The following is a 22,092-nucleotide window of genomic DNA, read 5'->3' as shown; positions in this document are numbered from 1 at the left end:
GAAGTCCCAATAATTCATTTTTGCTTTTGTTTCCCTTGCCTTCCTAGATGTATCTTGCAAGAAGTTGCTGTGGCCAAGTTCAAAAAGGGTGTTGCCTGTGTTCTCCTCTAGGATTTTGATGGATTCTTGTCTCACATTTAGATCTTTCATCCATTTTGAGTGTATCTTTGTGTATGGTGTAAGAGAATGGCCTAGTTTCATTCTTCTGCACATGGCTGTCCAATTTTTCCAGCACCATTTATTGATCAGAGTTCTAACTGCTCACTTATTTTTGTGATTATTTCTCTTCTCCACTAGAGTATAAGCGCCAAGATGGCAGTGAATGCTTGCTTTCTTCACTCTATATCCTTGAAGCCTAAGCGTAGTACCTGGCATACAGGAAATGCCAAATAATATTTGATAAACAAACAAATGAAAATTGAAATCTATTACTTCAAATATAAGTATCCTGGAAGTCACTGACACTCTTTGTATTTAATTACCGGGACTCAGGCAGCCCAGGTGGCTCAGCGGTTTAGCACCACCTTCAGCCCAGAGAGTGATCCTGGAGACCCGGATGGAGTCTGCTTCTCCCTCTGCCTCTCTCTCTCTCTCTGTGTCTCTCTCATGAATAAATAAAATCTTAAATAATAATAATAATTATTACTGGGACTCTTACAGGTATATGCTGCTTTTTAAAAGTTTACATTATGCCAAGTCACTTTAAGGAAAGGCCTATATTATTACCTGTTTTTGCAAACCAAAAGAAATCCAAAAAGAATTTCCATTTTTACAAAAAAGGGCAAAAAACAAAAATAGCAATCAGCATTTGTTTTGCAGTGAGCCATTATAAAGGCAGCACACACCCCAAGCAACAAGAATGTACCACCAAGCTCCTTCCCCAGAACTACACAGCATCTCAGCATCAAATCACCATAGCTTTGAACTTTGTGAACATCAGTGCATTATCTCAATTTATTTTGTGGATTTGTTAGCAAGCTGTGTCCTAAGGTACCAGAAAAGCCTGAGAAGGCTATTTTGGGGTCTGGGAATGCTCAAAAAATTGTTCAAATACATTAATGCTGATTGCTTCTTTGCTTTATGCCATTTTAAAACACAAAAGGTAACATAAAGGAATGCTCTACTTTCAGGTGGGGATGTAAAACCTATGATGTGTTTTAATCCCTCTCCAGATATTTAGATTTTCCTAAGAAAAAATTTCATTGTCTGTATTATCCATTATATATTAAATATGGTTCAGTTCCTTTAAAAGAATAGTGCTTGAAACATCTCTAAAAATACAAATTAATAAAGCAGATTTGTGTCTTGCATGTTGGAAGACAAGGATCAGATTTACCCTCTTTCAGTAACCAGAAAGTCGAAAAAAATACAACACCATGATCAGACACTGGACAACAGAGAGATTAGGTCTGCTACCTCTAAAAAGAGAAAAACAAAGTAGGTAAACCCTATAACTGCCCTGCCAATCTGCCCGGGGGCCCCTTCCAGACCACTGTGCAAAATGGACTACACTTAACAGCATGGCAGCTTCAATGAGTTGAGAAGACACATCGAAGGCAAGGGTGTCTAGAATCTTGAGGCCAGAGTACAGACAAGAGAGCTACTCAGAGGAGAAAGAATTCCAGAAATCAGCATGGGGTCCTCTTGTATCTCTGGCTGAATACTAATCTACACCTAAGTAAAGGAAAACTCCCCTAGACTGAGGGACAGGACCACTGCCAGGGAGTTATTAAGATGAACAATTTCCAGATTTCATTCAAAAACAAAGATAAAAATTACCAGACTTCTCTGAAACCATACAAGTCCGATACAAGGAAACTACAACTTTAAACTGCTGGAAAATAAAAATATCAATCCAGAAATACATATCATTTCTCCTTTTCCTTCTCATTCACAAGTGTAAAAGAATTTTCCAGAGGCTAAGAGACCTGAGATTTCACAACAGGTATTTTTTCTTTTGGAAAATAGCCATTTTTCACCAAAAAAAAAAAAAAAAAAAAAAAAAAGAAAAGAAAAAAAAAGTTGTTTATGTAAAAAAAAAAAAATTTGCCATGTTAATTTGTAATTCGTTTATTATTTCTTAAATAAACTGATAATATTTCTTAAAATTCTTAATTTTAGTTTCTAATAAGGTAAAACTTTGATAGCTACAGCCCATATAAAGAAAATCTCTTTGAAATCCTCAATTATTTTTAATAAATCCTCAATTTATTTTAAGTCATTTCAAGACTTAAAAAATGGGGAATTATAGCTTTGGGAATTAGTGGCCCCATCAAATTAGTGTTCATTCCCTTGTGATGGTAAAGAGCCTATGCAAAACCTTTTCATTATAAAATCAATTTTTCTAATAAATACACAGCTTTCTTGCAGTGTCAATCTGGCTAATTAATGTGTATCTTTAAAAAGAATTTTTCTGTCCCATCTAAGTTGTTTAATAATTAGTACACACTTGTTTATAATACTCCCTTAGTCTGCAGGATATATTGTCATGTCCCTCTTTTATTCTAGATATTGGTAATTTGGGGCTTCTCTCTTTTTACACTAACCAGTCTGGCTGGTTAGTATATTGCCAATTTTGGCATTTTTTTTCCCAAAAATTATTAACTATATAAATCTTGCCAATTTTTCCCCCAAATTATTAACTATATAAATCTTGCCCTAAAAGTACTTGACACAAATGGGAGTTTTTGGTGATAGCCTATGAGACCTCATAAAACACTATAACAATAATGTATAATGAAATATTTTGACATTTAGTAGATCTGCAGACCTCACTCAAACAGTATTTTCCAAATCATCAATGCACCGGCAAAAGATTCATTAAAATGCAAGACAGACCAATGGATTTTATTTATTTACTTATTTTTAAAGATTTTATTCATTTACTCTACACAGAGAAAGATCGTGTGCACAAGCAGGGGAAGATGCAGGCAGAGGGAGAAGCAGGCTCCCTCTTTAGCATAGCAGGGAGCCCGACAGAGAACTCGATCCTAGGACCCTGGGATTATGACCTGAGCCAAAGGCAGATATTTATTTAACTGACTGAGCCACCCAGGCACCCTTGACCAATGATTTTAGTATAATAGAATATGAAAAAATTATTTATGTGGTTTCAGATTTCACAGGTGTTAAACTGTCAAATTTTGATGCTGTATAAAAGAGAAATATTCAAATAATCTGTGTAATGAAATGGGAAGCTCTCACATTAGCGCTTTTGCTGTATAATGGAAAACTAATGGTTGTCTCAAGGTAAGGCACCTGAACAACTATTTGAGTTCTCAACTACTTTTCCATGGAATACCATTTTTAGTTGAAAAAATGACTGACAGATAAACTATTAATTTGGAGCAGGGTATCTGAGAAGACATTTTCTTGAAAATGAACAAAGCAAACCTATTACTTCAAGGAAAACAAATGGCAGTATTTACTGTCAATGATAAAAATCAAACTTTCAAGTGAAAATTAAAATTTTGGAAAATTTAAACTTGCCACTGTGAATCTGGCAGCTTCCCAAGTTATTTCTGATAAGATAAGTAGTGATAAGAACAAATGACTTCTTGATACCCTATACCCTATATAATGCAGCTGCTCTTAAATTTTTTGGATCGGCATTCCATATACTCTTTAAAATTACTGAGGATCCCAAAGAACTTTTCTATATAATTTATACTGAATTATATCTATCAATAAGCATTTAAAACTTAACATTTAAAAACTTTAAAACTTAGTTAAATATAATAACAAACCTACTACATGTTACTATAACTAGCATTTTTGGGGAAAATACTTTTCTTTAGACACTATTGAGAAAAGTACCACTGTTCTACATCTTTACAAATTCCTTTTCCTGTTGGCTTAATTTCAGACAGCTGGATTCTCTTATGTGCTTCTGCACTCTGTTGCCACATCACAGGTCAGGTCACATGGCCTCAGGTCAGGTCACATGGCCTTGCTTCGTCTGTAAGCAAGAAAAACGCTAACAAATTAGTACTGTTCTACAAAAAGTCTGACTTCATGGAACCCTTGAAACCCTTTCCTATATTTTCTATTGTTAAAGTTCAGAGATGTTAACAAACCTTAGCAGACAAAGATACGAAGACCAACATTGTAAATTGTCTCTTATTTTACAAAAATTCTTACTCTGTTAAGGACATATTTCTCTTAAAGTAAAATCTATTTTTCCAGGCTTTTTCCCTAACCAGACCAAAGCACTTACCACCTACTCTAGTCCTCAACTGATGCATGCTAACACTACTTGGATCCATTATAAACATATACATGTTACGTGTGAGTCTGTGATTATAAATATATATGATCTCTCTCACATATGCACAAACTATATCAAAAGAAAACACCAAAATATTATTAGCAAGATTATGAGCAGTTTTGATCTTTTAATTTTTATGTTTCCTCAATATTCCATATCTATTTGTATTGAATTTTTAAAAAATAAACAGAAAGATGCTTCTCCCTACTCTCCCCCTCTCATTAGCACTGGATAACACTCTTTTCAAAAAAAGTGTGCCCTAACCTTAGGGAACCCATAGGCCTTAGTAACTACAGGGAGGCAGAGAAGGAAGAGAAAATTACACCAGGAAACAGGATGCAGTGGACCTCATGTTACCATATCAAATAACTAAAACTTAGAATTCTAAGAATTCTAAGAATCTTGGATTTTCAATAAAATGTTCTCTTAAAATAATGATCCTTCTTATACAGTGCCAGAACTATGTACAACAATAAATCTGTTACAAATATTCAGCTCTTTGTACCTTATATGAAGTCTTTTCACTTACTCTCCTTTGATCTTATATCATCGCAGAGTAGAGCACTTCAAAATCCATACTCTAAATGGATTTATTGATTTTTTTTTTTTTAAGGAGAATGCATTCATCTTGGAGATTTTCACTATTCAAGAAATCGTTGGTCTCTTGACCAAAGAACTGCAGCAAAGAGCCAATAGAACAAAGCAATGAAATACAAGGCTCTGAATTCTTCCAATTAGGGATCTCAAAATTCTATTGCTTAAATAACTAATGCCCAAAATGCTATACCAAGGCATTACAGTAATATGAGTATCAACCACGGCACCATAATTAACATGAAGAGAAGGCAACAACTTGATGCAAAATCACAAACATCTCTTCCACTTAGCCATCACAGGACAGGCCACACACAGCAGTGATTAAAACTCAGACTCTGGAGCAGATTATCTGGGCACTTAACTTCACGTGCCTCAGTTTTCCCATCTATAAAATGGAGAAGAGGGGGATCCCTGGGTGGCGCAGCGGTTTGGCGCCTGCCTTTGGCCCAGGGCGCGATCCTGGAGACCCGGGATTGAATCCCACGTCGGGCTCCCGGTGCATGGAGCCGGCTTCTCCCTCTGACTATGTCTCTGCCTCTCTCTGTGTGTGTGTGTGTGTGTGTGTGTGTGTGTGTGTGTGTGACTATCATAAATAAATAAAAATTTAAAAAAAAAATGGAGAAGAGGATAGAATAATAAAGGTTGTTAGAAAGATAACGTGCTAATTGTTAAGTGCTAGCAGATAGTATTTGTTGAAAAAAAAAAAAGAAAAAGAAACAAAACCCCTGAAGTTACAGTTCAAATGCTTTAATAATAAACAATGAAATAATTCTAGAGACATAGAAAAGCCAAATGAAATAATTCAGAACACTGAATACTTAATTTTCTAACTTTTTAAAAAGGTACGCAGTGTGGTGTGCTATTACCTCTTCACATAGCAAGAGCCCAAACTGCTAAAGTTCAAGTCACTTTCGGGGACTTCATAGAAGAGTCTGGCTATATATGAAGTATCTTTATGCCCACACATAGTGAATAAGAAAACGTTCTGGTCTGAAGGACAGAAGGATCCAAAAAATACAAGCATGGACAGGATACCTCAGTTGCTCTGTAGACTGCCAAAGAAAAGCAAAAAGGCTGATTGATCCTTTGTGGCAAATCTGTTCAAAGTTTAATGAAAGAAATGAATAATCAAGTAAAATTCAGACCAAAACTAATTTCCTAAAGTAATGGGAGTATTCCAGGCTGAGGCAGGGTAAGTAAGAAGTTGAAACATAGACATCTTGTTCTGGCAGGAAGCACCCAATGACCAACCAAGGTCAGATCAAAATGACAGTGATGTCACTTCAAATCTGGAACAAGGTAAGCATCAAAAAGAATAATGACACCTAAAGCAAGCGAAAAAAAAAAATTAAAGCAGAAATCAATAAAACTGAAAACAGAAGAATAAAGAAAACAAATCAACAAAAACAGCTTTCTCATATACAACCAAGTAGAAAATGAGACGGAAGATGCCATTTCTCACGGCAAAAGAATAAAAAAATTAATAGCAAAAAAAACTAAAAATGCTATTCGGAAGCCAAAAAGGGACTTAGAGAAATGAAAAGATGAAGTTTTTCCATATTCTTGGATAAAAAGAACACCATAAAGCTGCCAAAAAACACAAAGAAAATCCTAAACACTAACTGAACCTATGTCAGAGAAATTAATCAAGGTGAGAAGGGTGGTGGAAATGAATTTTTTTTTAAATTGGGAGTTCAATTTGCCAACATATATCATCAGTGCTCATCCCGTCAAGTGCCCCCCTCAGTGCCCGTCATCCAGTCATCCCAACCCCCTGCCCACCTCCCTTTCCACTACTCCTTGTTCGTTTCCCAGAGTTAGAGGAGTCTCTCATGTTCTGTCATCCTCACTGATATTTTCACTCATTTTCTCTCCTTGGAAAGGAGTATTAACTTGAAAAGGACATGAGAAAACTGTCTGCATTGATGTAATGTTCTATAACTTGATCTAGGTACTGCATAAGTAATATATAGACAAAATTCACTGGGCTGTAAATTTAAGGATTGTGCATCTTTACTATATGCAAATTTTACCTCCATAGAATAAAAAAATTTAAGTCATCCCAAAAGTAATGGCAAATAGACTAAACTTTACTAATTGTAAAATTTCACATAAAATAAACAAGATGCAAGGCACCTGGGTGGCTCAGTTGGTTAAGTATCTGCCTCTGGCTCAGGTCATGATCTCAGGGTCCTGGGATCAAGTCCAATATAGGGCTCCCTGCTCAGCAGGGAGTCGGCTTCTTCCTCCGCCCTTCCTCCCTGCTCATGTGCATGTTTGATCTCTCTCTCAAATAAAATCTTCAAAAAAATAAATAAATAAAAAGTAAGATAAACAAGATGGAAGCTAGAAAAGATTTTGAAAAAGAAATGAATTAGCCCTAACAGAAAACAATATAAAATACAATAATTAAAACAAGATGGTTTGGTTCCCAAATAGGCAGATAGATCAGCAGACCAGAAGTGGTCCCAAATACACAAAGAAATCCAGTAAATTATAAAGGTAGAATTTCAAATCTGTAAGACAAAAATAGATTATTTAATAAATGATACTGGGACAACTGAATGGTCATGTGATGACAAAAATAAGGTTGAACACATCATACCTTACACCAGAATGAATTCCAAATAAGAAAAATTAAAAGTATAAAAAGAGAGAAATGAAAACAAAACAAAACAAAAACATGAAAGTACTAAAAATGTAACATTTGAGAATTCTTGTAAAATCCTGAGTTAGAGAAAGACTTTGTAACCATGACATACAATTTAGAAGTCAGTAAAGACTGGTAAGAATTTTAACTACTGGGGGGAAATTCAGCATGATAAAATCACCATAAACAAACTAAAAAGTAAAGAACAAACTTGGAAAAATATTTCCAAAAAATAGCATGGAGCTATTTTCCCCTAATATAAAAATAAATTCTACAAATCTAAGAAGATGAGTAACAAAGTGACATAAAAACAGGCAAGAATATGGACAGTTCACAGTAAAGAAAATATAAATAAATAGCCCTTAAAAGATAAAAGATGTCACTTATATATAAATAGCTGAACTGGTAGAATGAACTAAGAGAACATTTCTACAAATGTTATTTTGGCAATATCTATCAAATTTAGAAAGCACATACATTCTGATCTAGCAATTCTACTTCTGAATATGTGTCCCATGCATTTCTGTACAAGTGTTAAAAGGAATCCATCGTACCATGGCTTTTAATAGCGGAATATTGAAAACCACTTAAATGTATATAAAAAAAGGGGTTACTTATATTAATGCTATACCTGTATAATGTGCTGAAATTTTGTTCCCTTTGGGACTTCGGGAGGTAATTACCACTACAAGAACTCATGAAGATTGGGACCCCATGATGGAATTAGTTCATAAAAAGAGGGAGGGAGAACAGACACTCCCTCTCTTCATGTGAGGACAGTGAGGTGACATCTGCAAGCCAGGAAGAGTCCTCACAAAAACCAAATCTCTGAACACCTTGACCTTGCACTTCTCAGACTCTAGAAATGGAGTGTCTAATGGTTTAAGGAGTGTCTAATGGTTTAAGCCACCAAGTCTACAGAATTTTGCTATAGCAACCCAAGCTAAGACAAATGATACACTGTGAAGGTGCTGGGGAAAAAAAAAAAAAAGGAATAAGCATCACATTTATGTACTGATATGACTAATAGGAAATCATCCCAAGCTGTATTAAGTTAAAATAAAAGGTAAAGGATACTGTGCATAGTATGCAACAACTTAAATGAAAATGGAGGTGAAGACAGAGAACATACACTATATATGTAAGACATACAATCCATCTGTGGCAATCCTAAATCTGTAAAGCTCAGAAAAAAACTTTTTTTTAACTTTAGTACAAACCTATTTGGTGTCAGAATCCGACAATAATTTCTTTTGTCAGATTTCATAATCTTTACCTTTATTATATACTATTTGTGTTTTTGATATAGAGATATTAATGTATTTACAGGATGCTACACACTCCCTTCCAACTACAGATTTTGAATAATAGACTAGAGACACTATATTACTTTTCCACAGCAACCCACTTCAAAAACAAAACACCTTAATTCTGAACTACATCTGGATCAAGGGTTTTGGACAAGGAATTATACACCTCTATTTACTTGCACATACATAAACTGTCTTTGGAGAGATTCACAGGAAACTTAACACTGTTTCCATGTGGAGGAAATGGGTGGCTGCACAAAATGGGAAGACTTTTTACTGTACATCTTTTAAAATCTTTGGAATTCTGAATCAAAGTGAATACATTACTCAGTTAAAATGTAAGTAAGATAAAATTACTAAACCTTTTTAATTTTCAGCCAGATGCTTTGGTTTTTGCTTGTTCTGACTAAAAATTAACCCTTTCTTAAGTCACAGAGAAATCTATATATAGTGATGGCTTTCCTTTATTTTCCTTTATTGGTCAACTTTTGGTTGATCCATATGACAGCTGAGTCAGACAGTCACCGGCTAAGGAGCAAGTTAGGGAAGGGTGAGTATCCATCCCTATTAACAGCTTTTAGCTGATATTTTGATGCCTAGTGCCAAATAAAGCTTTTTCTTTCCTAATGACTCCAAAAGTAAGTCAGGGCTTTGGCCCCTCAGCAACAGCAAGCAGTGAAGCCCATACTTCTCAACATTAGAAAAATTTAAGAAATGCTCCTAGCATAAAATCTAAGTGTAAGTCTTCAAAGCTTCAATACAGAAGTTTAAGGACTCTGATTAGTATTTGAGCATCTTTTGTTTGCTTTTCATTTACTTCTTTTATTGCTCTATTGTGTTCCAAAATGGATTTAAGGTGACTATAAGGTTTATCTTTTCTTATGATTAAGATTTTGAGTTCTCTGTACCACACTCTCAACTTTAACCAGAAATTAGGAAAGACGACATTTTACTTTTTGTGGTTTTATCTAGTGAATATATTTTAAGAAGCGACCTGAGAGATGTATGGTTTGGAAATCCCCAAATGCCCCAACATCCAGCACTCAGGTTTCAAGATTAAAGAAATTCCCAATGAAATGTCTAACAATATCTGTTTCCTTGCGTTAGGACATAAATGCATGGTTTGCCCTTGCTTCCCATCAGGTTATACTCACGGAAAGAAGAGCCTAATTTCTACTTCCTTCAGCCCCCACATCACTTAATACCTGAACTTAATGGCTTCTCAATGAATACTGCCTATATAAAACCAGTGTCATTTCATAGTTACTGTCCTCAAGGAGGAGCAAGAAATTTGGTGTACCAATATAACCACAGAAACACTACACAGAAAACTTAGAAAAATACAGGAAAAATATTTCCAGATGCTACTTCTAACCTCTCTTGTTTTTCTAGAGACCTCTAGAAAATGCTCAATGAACTGGTGGTTATCCAGTCTCTCATAAATATGCACTCTTCGGAGTCAAAAATTCCAGTAAGATTAAAGACACAACAGTATTCCATTTTCTTCAAACACAGGTAACGTGATATAGCTATTCCCAGCTCCTGGATTACCATTCTTTTAGAAATCTCTCAAAAATCAACCTAGAAAAACTTAGGCAATTCTCTACAGTAGGAAAAGAAAACATGGCAAAATAACTTTGTATCAGAGAATGTGGCAAATAATTTTCTTTTAATACTTGCTTTTGGAACATTTCCAAATTTTAAATCAGAGAGGATTACTGGTCCAAATGTTAAATCATTTCAGTCAATTCAGATTAGGTGAGAAAATCCAATTTTAAATAAACCCGAGATGCAGGGGGAAACAACTGGCATTTCCTGGCAAATCCAAATGTATACATGAAATTAGTTTTCAATTCACTTGGCATTTTGCATTTGTTCCAAGTTAAAAATAATAAGCTATAATAATAGCTAAAATTTCCTGAATACTTATATCTAGTGTTCCAGGTACTGTATTAGTGCCAAGCACTTTACGTGCAATGCCTCACTTAAACCTTATAGGCCTATGAGATTATGTGCTATTATTATTCTCACTTGACAATAAAACAGGCCCAAAGATGTTATATAACCTGAACTAACTAACCATATAATTAGTTAGATTTGGAGCATGAATTTGAACTCAGAGCTGACCTTAAAGTCCATATTAACAACCACTATTAAATTTGGGCTCCTTAGCTTTCTAAAGAACAGACACATTTTAACCAAACCTAATGTACTACCAAATGTAAAAGGAGACATACATTTACACTTTATTAGCTATATTCGTGACATAACCCACCACCCTGAAAAAGAATGGCAGCTAATAAATTTTCTAAAAGATCTTATACACATACATACTCACATATAATTTAAAAAAATGGATTTCAATGAAATCCAGGTATCTGGGGCAGGCTTTTGTTTGTTTGGGGGAAGCCCTCTTATAAATCTTTTAAGAGAACATAAATTCACTGCTAGATGTGCTTTTATTCCCATCCCTGATCTCTGTGTCTCTCATGAATAAATGAATCTTAAAAAAAAAAATCCAACAGCCTGTTTACAGCTTTAAAAAAAAAAGTTAAGCAACTTTTCTATAGCTCTAGAACTTGTTGATGACAAAGTCTAGAAGACAGAACTGAGAAGTTAACCTAGGTCTGACTCCTGGATAAATCTAGTTTCACCTATCGCCCTGAATGATAGAACAGCTCTTATTTCAATACTCCTGTCTCCTTTTAGGTAGTAAAGTCTGTTGACTCAGAACTCATTTCTGAAATCAAAGTTCAAGTTAATCTGTATTAGAGTAAGAAGACCAATGTTTTTAAATGTTCGTGTAAAGAGCTCATGACTAAGACAATAAGCATCACAGCTCCCTGAACTAAGCAAATGATTCATATCTAGAACTATGTGGCTATAATTACTTCCTTGCACTACATAAATCAGAAAGGCTACTACCCATACCACTGACTTGACCAGAGACCTCTAGAGAACTGGCATCTTAATGTCAGACATTACTTTATACTTCTACATGTGCAACACAACATCTGAACTATCTAGATGATCTGAATGTGTCCAAATCAATTCATAGGCAAAACACACTAATATGAATCAGACTTCTAATATACAACTTCCTTGACTGCCTCTAGAATAGCTAAGGACTGGTCACTTAAATTACTTCAAGTTGTTTCCCTGAGCACCAAGTACCTTCACTTGGTGAAGGTCATTTCCATAGTATTAGGCATTGAGTTAAGATTTTAACCTCATTAATTTGGATGGAGTTTATTCTTAAATTTCCTTTCCAAGTGGCCGTTCTCTCAGGATCTAAAGGAGTATAATAAGAATATAGTTTCCTACTCTGTCAGGACACTTAAAGACAGCCCATTTCAAATTCATTAATGGAATATACTCACCAAAAGAATCAGTGATATCTCTTTTTAAACATAACTTAGGGGACGCCTGTGTGGCTCAGCAGTTGAGCGTCTGCCTTCAGCTCAGGGCCTGATCCCGGAGTCCGGGGACCAAGTCCCACATCGGGCTCCCTGCATGGAGCCTGCTTCTCCTCCCTCTGCCTGTGTCTCTGCCCCTCTCTCTGTGTCTCTCATGAATAAATAAATAAAATCTTTAAAAAATAAAATAAAATAAACATAATTTAGAGTGGAAAGGGGAGTAACTGCTAATGGGTACGTAGTTTTTCTTGGGGTGATGAAAATGTACTGGAATTGCATAGTAGCAATCAACGCAGAACTCTGAATATATTTAAAACCCATACTGATGCACACTCTAAACGGGTGAATTTTATGGTATGTCATTTGTATCTCAATAAAATTGTTATTTTTAAAAACCAAAAGAATTTCAAAAACACAAAAAACTGGATTGACATGTAGCCTTACAGTGAGCTACCACCAAAGGATTGTATCAGTAACACTTTCTGAAATCTGACATACTGTAACTAGACAAATCAATAAAAGTTTGGTATCTCATGATTTTCATTCCTTATCTTAATGAAGTATTTCCTTTTAATTTGTTCTCTGCATCAGGCAATACTATAAGCTCATTTCAAATTCTCTCATATCCAAAACATGCTAAAATTTATTAAACTGTGAGTGGAAAAACGATGTAACTTGAATAAATCAGTATTATTTGGAGTTTCAGGCCCATATGCTTCTCCAATAGTAAAATCTTAAATTCAGTTAGGCCCAAATGCTTCACCAAGGTAGAATTTTAAATTAAACATTTCTACAAATGCAATTAGAAATTAAACATTTCAAATAAAACTTTCATGTAGCTTATTTCCCATACTCTAGCTTTTCCCCTTACAGGCGTCATCAGAAACTTTTCAAGCAATGTTCAAAAAAGGACAAATTCAATCATTTTAGACCCCTGCTGTAATATCACTATGTCTGTGTGTGATACACATACTAAGAAAAAAAAAAGACAAAAACAACAAAAGCATTTTAGACAATATTTTATTTTAGGATAATGAATTAGAAGTGCTAGGAAAAAAAAAACTAAAATATTCAAAAGCCCCTGATGCGGTGACAGATAGTACAAATGAACGAATCACTTAGCCCACTGAAAGTGAGTTTGCAGAGAACTGTAAAGAACTGTAAAGACTGGATTTTAAATAGTATTAACCGTGAAGAGTTTTTCATCAAGCTCTTATTGAACACTTACTATATTCCAGGCTAGGGCTGGAGACACAGATGAAAGACAGGCCTGTCCTCAAGGAAATCCCATTTTGATTGCTTGCTTTTGTCAGGCACAGCACTGAGCATGTTCCCTTACAGCATGTGATCTCCTAGGTTTAACCCACAGCAGGGAAATCTGAGATAAACATTACAAATGACTTTTAAGACTGTAAGGCTGTTAAAACTGAAAAGTTAAATTTGTAAATAAAGAAAGCCATTGTACGTTTAGATCAACCTCCTAACTGTACTAAAAGAAAAAAGAAAAAAAACCCAAAACCAAAAAAATAAATGACCCAGAGTATAACGACACCTTTAACGCACACTGCTTACATAACTCATTTAAAAAGACATCTATTACATTTCAAAGCATCCTCCTCCATCAAAAAAGTATTTCTCTTCGCTTCAAACTCTGAGTACAGTGCTGAACAGCTGCTCAATGAATGAATGAAATAAACACATGTTCCACCGGCCCAGATACCTGCCGGATGCTCATCCCAAAGCACAACGGCCTGACAGGCCGGAATCCTACCGAGGCGGCTCCTGAATCTCAGAGGTAGAAACAGTGACCCCGCAACCCCGATGCCCGTAGTCGGCCCGCGGCTACGCACCCTCAGACACCCGCGCGGCAGGCGTTCGTCGCGATCCTCTACGACCGACTCGGCTCCACCGTCTGAGCCTTGGGAACACGAGTGCAAGACAAAGGGGAGGGGGCGGGGAGGGCCGGAAGGTCCGCACCGGCGACCCCCGAGGGGAGGCCGCGCTCGCGCACGCCGACCCCGGCCCGGCCCCGCGGACCCCGCAGCCCAGGGCTGACGGCGCCTCCGCCCGCAGCCTCGGCACAAAGAGAGCCCGTGCGCGAGGGCGGGCGTCGGGACTCGGCGGCCGCGGGAGCGAGTCAGGCGCCTCCGCCCGACCTTCCCCGAATCGCCTCAGGACCCGCCGCCCAGCGCCCGCCCCACGTTCCCTCCCGACGCGGACGCGGCATCCGCGAGGGCAGCGCGCGGGGCTGTGGGGCGGGGCGGGCGCGCGGGCCGGGGTCCGGCAGCCCCACGCCCCCGGCCGCCCCGCCTCCGCGCCCGCCATTGTTCCCGCGCCGCCCCCGCCCCGCCCCGCCCCCGCCCGCCCGCCGCGCGCCCCGAGCCGCCGCGCTCCCGCCCCCACTCCCGGGAGGGGGTCCCGGCCGCGGAGAAGGCGGCGGCGGCGGCGGCGGCGGCGGCACAATAACATAAACACGGCGGGGCCGCCGGCGCCCGGGCCCCGCGGCAGCCGCCGCACTCACCCCGCAACGCAGCGCACGGCGACTGGGAAGCCCGCCCGCGGGACTGGCGCCGTCCGGGCGGTCGCCACGGCCGTTACCCAGGGCGGCTCCGCGCACCCGGCCCCGTCGTCCGGCCCCGGCCGCTCCGCTGAGTAACAGGAACGCGGGCCGTCACCGCGCACGCCCGCCCACGTCATCGCGCCGGGCCCGCCCCCGCGCCTCGCAGGCGGCCCGCGGGGCGGGGCGGGGCGGGGCGGGGCGGCCCCGGGGCCCGGATGCGGGGGCGGGGCGGGGGCGGGGCCCCTCCGGGAGCGGGAGGCCGCGCGGAGGTCGCCTGGAGGCGGAGCTGCGGGGGGCGCGCCGGGACCGGGCGCGAGGGGCGTGTCCGGGGCCGGTGGGGGCGGGGCCCTGCGCGCGGCACGTGCGGCTCCCGGCCCGGGGCGTCCCCTAGTGGGAGCCGGAGGCGAGGTGCCTGCCCTGAGGCCGGGCGCCCGGGAGCAGGCCCTGGGCCGGGCACACACCCGAGACACAGAACGGGGCTTACCTTGACCGACAGCACGTTCCTTTCAGGGCCTCGTCACCTACGGCGAGTGATTGTTCCTTTCAGCCACCTGGAAGAAGCTGCCTCCTGTTTTCCCCAAATCCAGCTCGTGCTAGATTTAATTCATCACCTTATTTATCTCTGAGCTCCCGCAAAGCGTGTATTCGTTAGTTGCAGGAGTGACGAATTGGCAAGCCGTTAAATATCCAACAATGGGTGGAAGGGCGTCTAAATTACATCCATCCATCCAATAGAATGTAGCTTAGCAATTTAAATGCCAGGTGTTCAAGGAATTCTTAACAATACAGGAAAATGTTCACGATGTATCATGAAAACAAAGAAGCAGGTCTCTATATAATGATCCTACCTATGTATTATGCATACATGGAAAAAACCTGAAAAGAAATTTGCCAGATTAGGGGATCCCTGGGTGGCGCAGCGGTTTGGCGCCTGCCTTTGGCCCAGGGCGCGATCCTGGAGACCCGGGATCGAATCCCACGTCGGGCTCCCGGTGCATGGAGCCTGCTTCTCCCTCGGCCTGTGTCTCTGCCTCTCTCTCTCTCTCTGTGACTATCATAAATAAATAAAAATTAAAAAAAAAAGAAAATTACATTACTTTAATAATGAACACATGAATATTGTTGAGTAAATGACTGAATCCAGGAATACTATCTTCCCTTGTCCTGTTGAGTTGGCCTGTTTCCAGTGATTCTGAAATGAAATATAAATGTGAACAATCATTTGTACATTCTCTCCCCGTTTCCTTGCTCTCTCAGCCTTTTTTCCTTTCTTCCTTTATTTCTACGATAAACAATTATCACATGCCCATTCTGTACCTGGCACTGTGCTAGCACTGGCAATACAATGGAACTTACATATGTAATCAACATAATATGGAATTAATAATGGTAAACAAATGCAAAATGATCACTGCAAATTGATATGGCTGCAAAGTATTATGAAACTGATTGGGACACCTGGGTGGCTCAGCAGAGGCGCCTTCAGCTCAGGTCCTGATCCTGGGATCCGGGATCGAGTCCCACATCCGGCTCCCTGCAAGGAGCCTGCTTCTCCCTCTGCCTGTGTCTCTGCCTCTCTCTCTCAGTCTGTGTCTCTCATGAATAAATAAATAAATCTAAAAAAAACTGATGGGTAGAATTAATAAGGCTAGGAAAGTCTTCCTTGAGGAACTGCCTCTTCTATTCTAAAGTTAGAATAGATTTAACTAGGCAGAAGGTATTTCAGATGAAGATAACTTGGTGTGTAAGGGTCCTGTGATGAGAGGGAGCAGGGTGAGTTGGAGAAACTGAAGAAAGCCAAGTGCTGCTGGAAGGACAAGAAGGAGCTATGAAATGAAGTTGGGAAGGTAGGAAAGAGACAGGACCTAGTGCAGTCATACTACCGATGTCTTTATCCTAAGTGCAATTGGAAGTCCTGACATGCTTCAGCAAAGAAGTGGAGTGGGCCAGATGGTAGAAGGGTCTAGGGTGATGCTCTAGAGTGATGGTTATGGAAACAGTAAGAAGAAGAATCTGAAGACCATTTAGGAGATCCAATGCACAGAACTTGGTGACAGATTAAGCAGGTAGTGAAGGGAAGGGGAGTCATCAAGAAAAGCTCATAAGTTTCTGGTTTGTAGCCAATGGTGGCTATTGGTACTAGTTCACTGGGGTGGCCATCTTGGCAGAGGATGAAGCTTAAGTGGAAAGACTGTGAGAGCAGGTAGTTTGAAGGCTTTTGATCTGCCCAAAAGAGATGCCACATTGACAGGTGGATATACAGAGCTGGGCTCAGGCAGATAAGAGATAAATATTGAACATTCAACATACATTCATGATAAAAACTCTTTAAAAATTAAGCATAGAAAGAACGTATCTCAACACAATACAGTGCATACAGGACAAGCTCACAAGTAACATCATACTCAATGGTGAAATACTGAAAGCTTTTGCTCTAGGATCAGGAACAAGACAAGGATGTCCACTCTCACTACTCCTATTTAGCACAGTACTAGAAGTCCTACTAGAGCCATCAGGCAAGGAAAGAAATTAAAGGTATCCAAAGTAGAAAGGGAAAAAAAAAAAAAACAAAGAAAGGAAAAAACAAAATTGTCTATATTTACAAATGACATGATTTTATACACGGAAAATCCCAAAGATTCAGAAAAAAAAAAAAAAACTCTTTAGTTTTAATCAATGAATTCAGTAAAGTTGTAGCATACAAAATTAACAGTAGTATTTCCAGACACTAACAATTAATTTTCTGAAAAAGAAAAAAATTCATCTCATTGATAATAGCATCAAAAGTAATAAGATATTTACAAATAAATTTAAGGAAGCAAAAGACCTCTACTCCGAAAACCACAAGACATTGATGAAAGAAATTGAATAAGACACGAATAAATGGAAAGGTATCCTATGTTCACAAATTAGGAGAATTAATATTGTTAAAAAGTCAATACTACCAAAAGCCACTTATAGAGTCAATGTAATCCTTATCAAGATTGCAGTGGCATTTTTTTCAGAAGCTATACCATAAAGCTATTGTCATCAAAATAGTATAGTACTGGCATAAAAAATGGATAAATCGACCAGTAGAACAGAATTGAGAGCCCAGGAATAAACCCAGGCATATATAGTCGACTAGTATTTGACAAGGGAGCCAAGAATATTCAATGGAGAAAAGACAGGCTTTTCAATAAAAGATGCTAGGATAATTGGATATTTACATGTAAAATAATAAAACTGGGCCCATCCCACTCACAAAAACTAACTCAAACTGGATTGAAGACTTAAATGAAAGACATGAAAACCGTGAAATGCTTAGAAGAAAATATAGGAATAAAGCTCCTTGGCATGGGTCTTAGTCATGATTTTTTGGGTGTGACACTTAAAAGTACAAGCAACAAAATAAAAAATAAGTGGGACTACATCAAACTAAAAAGTTTCTGCATAGGGGATCCCAGGGTGGCTCTGTGGTTTAGCGCCTGCCTTTGGCCCAGGGCATGATCCTGGAGTCCCGGGATCAAGTCCCACATTGGGCTCCCTGCATGGAGCCTGCTTCTCCTTCTGCCTGTGTCTCTGCCTCTCTCTCGCTCTCTGTGTCTCTCATGAATAAATAAGTAAAATCTTTTAAAAAATAAAAAATAAAAAGCTTCTGCATAGCAAAAGAAACAACAAAGTGAAAACAATGGGAAAAAATATTTCCAAACCATGTAAGGGGTTAATATTTAAAATATATGAAGTCATATAACTCAATAGCAAAAAAAACAAACAAACAAAAAAAAAAACAACCCAATTAAAAAATGGGAAAGGGACCTCAATAGACATTTCTCCAAAGAAGATACCCGAAAGGCCAATAGGTTCAGGAAAAATGCTCAACATCACTAGTCATTTGGGAAATGCAAATTTAAACCACAAAATTCTCTCACATCTGTTAGAATGACTATCATCACAAAGACAAGAGAGAACAAATGCCTGCATAGATGTGGAGAAAAGGGAATCATTGTGCATGGTTAGTGGGATTGTGAATTGGCAAAGCCACTATGAAAAACAGTATGGAGAATCACCCCCAAATTAAAAATAGGCCCACTATATGATCCAGCAATTCCACTTCTGGAGAGACATTCAAAGAGAATGAAAACACTAACTTGAAAAGATATCTGCACTCTGCTATTTATAATAGCCAAGACATGGAAACAACCTAAGTGTCCATCAGTGGATGAATGGTTAAAGAAATTATGATACACGCATGTACAATAGAATATTATTCAGCCATAAAAAGGAGTAATCCTATTATTTGCAACAACATGGATGGATCTTGAAGGCAAATTCTAAGTGAAATCAGTGAAACGGAGAAAGACAAATATGTGGGATACATTCATATATATATATATATATACCCATTATGTATCATCTTCCACCTAGACCACATCTATATTATATATAACTATATATAGATATAGTTTTATATAGTTCCAGTTGTTTATTTTTATTTTGTTGCTTGTAGTTTTAAGTGTCACATTGAAAAAATTATATACATACATATATATATATTCACTTATATATGGAATCTAAAAACTACAATGAAAACAAAACCAAACTCATAGAAAAAGAGATTAGATTTGTGGTTGCCAGAGGCAGAATTGGAGAAGGGGGAATTGGTGAAGGTCAAAAGGTATAAATTTCCAGTTGTAAGATAAATAAGTATTAAGCGTACCATGTACAACATGATGTCTAGAGCTAACATTGATGTAGGATATATGGGAAAGCTCTTGAGAGTAAATCTCAAGAATTCTCATCACAAGGAAAAAAAAATTTCTTCTTTTCTTTTAATTGTATCTATATGACAAAATGGATATTAGCTGAACCTGTTGTGGTAATCATTTTACAATATGTGTAAATCAAACCATTGTACTGTATGCCTGAAACTTATATGGTAATGTATATCAATTATTTCTCAATAAACCCAGGGGGAAGAAGAGAATAATCATTGACAGAGTGATAACTTGAAACCTCAGGTATGGAGGAGTTAGCCCAGGCCCATGGGACAGCGGGTAGGAAGCAAAAAAAGAAGAAGACTGGGAGCCAGACCTTAAAGAACTTCAGCATTCAGTGACCATGAAGATGACGAATCTGCAAAGGAGCTGCCAGGGAGGTAGAAGGAAAGAAGAATTCAAGAAGAAAAGAGTGTTTAATAATATCAATATAAGACGAAACTTGAAATCCCAGAGTACTTAGAACCAGGAGTGGATTAGGAAGCACTGAGGGATGAATGGGAGATAGAAAAGTAAGGCAGTGATCATAGAAGTGAGTCAGGCAGTGAAGAAAGACAAATGTATTTTACATCTGATGGGAAGACTTTGTTGAGAGAGAGAATTGAAGAAATAAGCATGAGTGTAAGTTTTCTGGGAGAGCAGGAGTAGGACCAGACACACAGATGGAAGTATTGGCAGGTACCTCCTACTCTGCAGTAGACCTCCAAGTAACAAAAGACAATATAATCAGAGAGGTTATGAAGTGAGAGGTGTTGCCAGGACAGAGTTCCTGTGAGTTTCATGTCCATTTCTGTAATGCTATTAACAGCCCCTGTTTCATTCAACAGGGAGTGCTCCTAAGTTAGCATCAACCTACCATGTCAGCATCTAATTATCTACATCTAGAAAGGACATCCCACATGTTTATATAAGTATATGTGCATCTGTGTGATTTCAGAAAGCATTTCACTGCTTGTGACTGACTGCAATAATCTCTGATATTCTGCAAATTCAAAATGCTTTCTCTACCCATATGTGGCTCTGGGCCTCTTTCCTTCTCGTGGCATTGTTCTTTGTTAACCTATCATGCTCTCTGGTTAACCTATAGGGGCCTAACTCAGAAAAGGAGGAAGAGCTAAGGAATTCAGGTTTTTTGACTTTTGTCCCAGGAGACTTGTCTTGGGGACACCCAGTTCTTGGCTCTCTCTGAGGCTGCGATGGGAGAAAAAAAGGAGGGGAGGCTATAGGTCCCTTAAACCCAGTCTCTGCTGGAGCCCTGAGGGATAGTCAGAAAGAGGTTGCACCCTGTCCAGAGCACCTCTTTCCTTGTCATTCTCCTGAGACCACACACATATACTAGACTGTGTTGGATTTGGGCCTTTGACTAATGTGTCAGGTGGATCTCACTAAGCTGTTCAAAGGTACAGTAACCAAAGTTGAAATTTTACCTCACTTCCTAGTTCCCTGGTTTCAATTCAAGAGTGGGGAGCCAGAGAGAGGGGATTTACTGACTAAGGTCCGATGAAGGACACCTCCAAGGATGCACCTTCTCTCCTGACCTCACCTCCACTCCTGTCCTTCCTTTGCCTCACTTTTAAGCTTCCCAGTCTGGCTTGGCTTCCTTCCACTTCCCTCCTCTCCTTTCCCCTTCCCTTCCCTTCCCTTCCCTTCCCTTCCCTTCTCTTCCCTTCTCTTCTCTTTTTAAAATAGGGTCTAATGCTTTACAAAATTAATTAATTAATTAATTAATTAATTTATTTATTTATTTATTTATTTATTTATTTATTGGAGAGAGAGAGAGTGAGCTGAGGGAGGCGCAGAGGGACAGGGAGAGAATCCTTAAGTAAGTTCCATGCTGCTGAGCGTGGAGCCCAACGCAGGGTTCCATCTCAGAATCTGAAGGCCGTGACCTGGGCCGAAATCAAGAGTTGGACGCTCAACCATTGAGCCACCCAGGCGCCCCACCCAGTGTGGTTTTCTAATCATGCCCCTGGTCACATCTAGTCCCTCTGCAAGAAGAAGGGGTTTAGCCCCCTGGCTCTGGGATGCTCTTTCAGACTCTTTCAAGGTAGCGGCTGCTGGCTCCAGAGGGAGCAGTGCAGGCCCTGGTTGTGTGAGGAAAGGAAAGATGAGTGTTCACCTTGCAAAGTGATCTCTCCAACTTCACGAACTGTGGCTTGTTTCCTTAGGGGTAAGACAGGACCAAAAATGAATGGAGTTCCTCAGTTACAACTTGAACAAAACAAAGTGGGGGTAGAAATGATCAGTTCTCTGATTTGAACTTACAAAAGTATCCCCCTCCTCACTGGGGCTTCTTCTTTTAAAAAAAAAAAAAAGAATATATATATATATATAGTCCTTTTTTAAACATTTGTTTTATTGGAGTTCAATTTGCCAACATATAGCATATCCCCCAGTGCTCATCCTGTCAAGTGCCCTCCTCAGTGCCCGTCACCCAGTCACCCCAACCCCCTGCCCACCTCCCTTTCCACTACCCCTTGTTCGTTTCCCAGAGTTAGGAGTCTCTCATGTTCTGTCACCATCACTGATATTTTC

The 22,092-nt window shown here is 39.2% G+C and overlaps 1 protein-coding gene across 13 annotated transcripts in view; it reads right to left on the bottom strand.

The window, feature by feature from the left end:
* Nucleotides 1-14,919, bottom strand: part of MAPK8 (mitogen-activated protein kinase 8) — an 87,573-nt gene extending 72,654 nt beyond the window's left edge. For 4 of the 13 annotated variants that reach the window (XM_049103143.1, XM_025466306.3, XM_049103139.1 and 1 more), the window contains exon 1: nt 14,762-14,918. The gene's annotated coding sequence lies outside the window, so the exon portion shown is untranslated. Of the gene's footprint in view, nt 1-13,468; nt 13,619-14,090; nt 14,165-14,761 lie in introns of those variants that run through there. The other 9 variants (XM_025466309.3, XM_049103137.1, XR_003143955.3 and 6 more) reach the window with 8 other exon arrangements.
* Between the last annotated feature and the right edge of the window lie 7,173 nt (nt 14,920-22,092).

This window comes from Canis lupus, chromosome 28 (assembly GCF_003254725.2).
Source record: "Canis lupus dingo isolate Sandy chromosome 28, ASM325472v2, whole genome shotgun sequence".
NCBI lineage: Eukaryota > Metazoa > Chordata > Mammalia > Carnivora > Canidae > Canis > Canis lupus.
The sequence above is the reverse complement of the archived record's forward strand: the minus strand, read 5'-3'. Positions and strand labels throughout refer to the sequence as shown.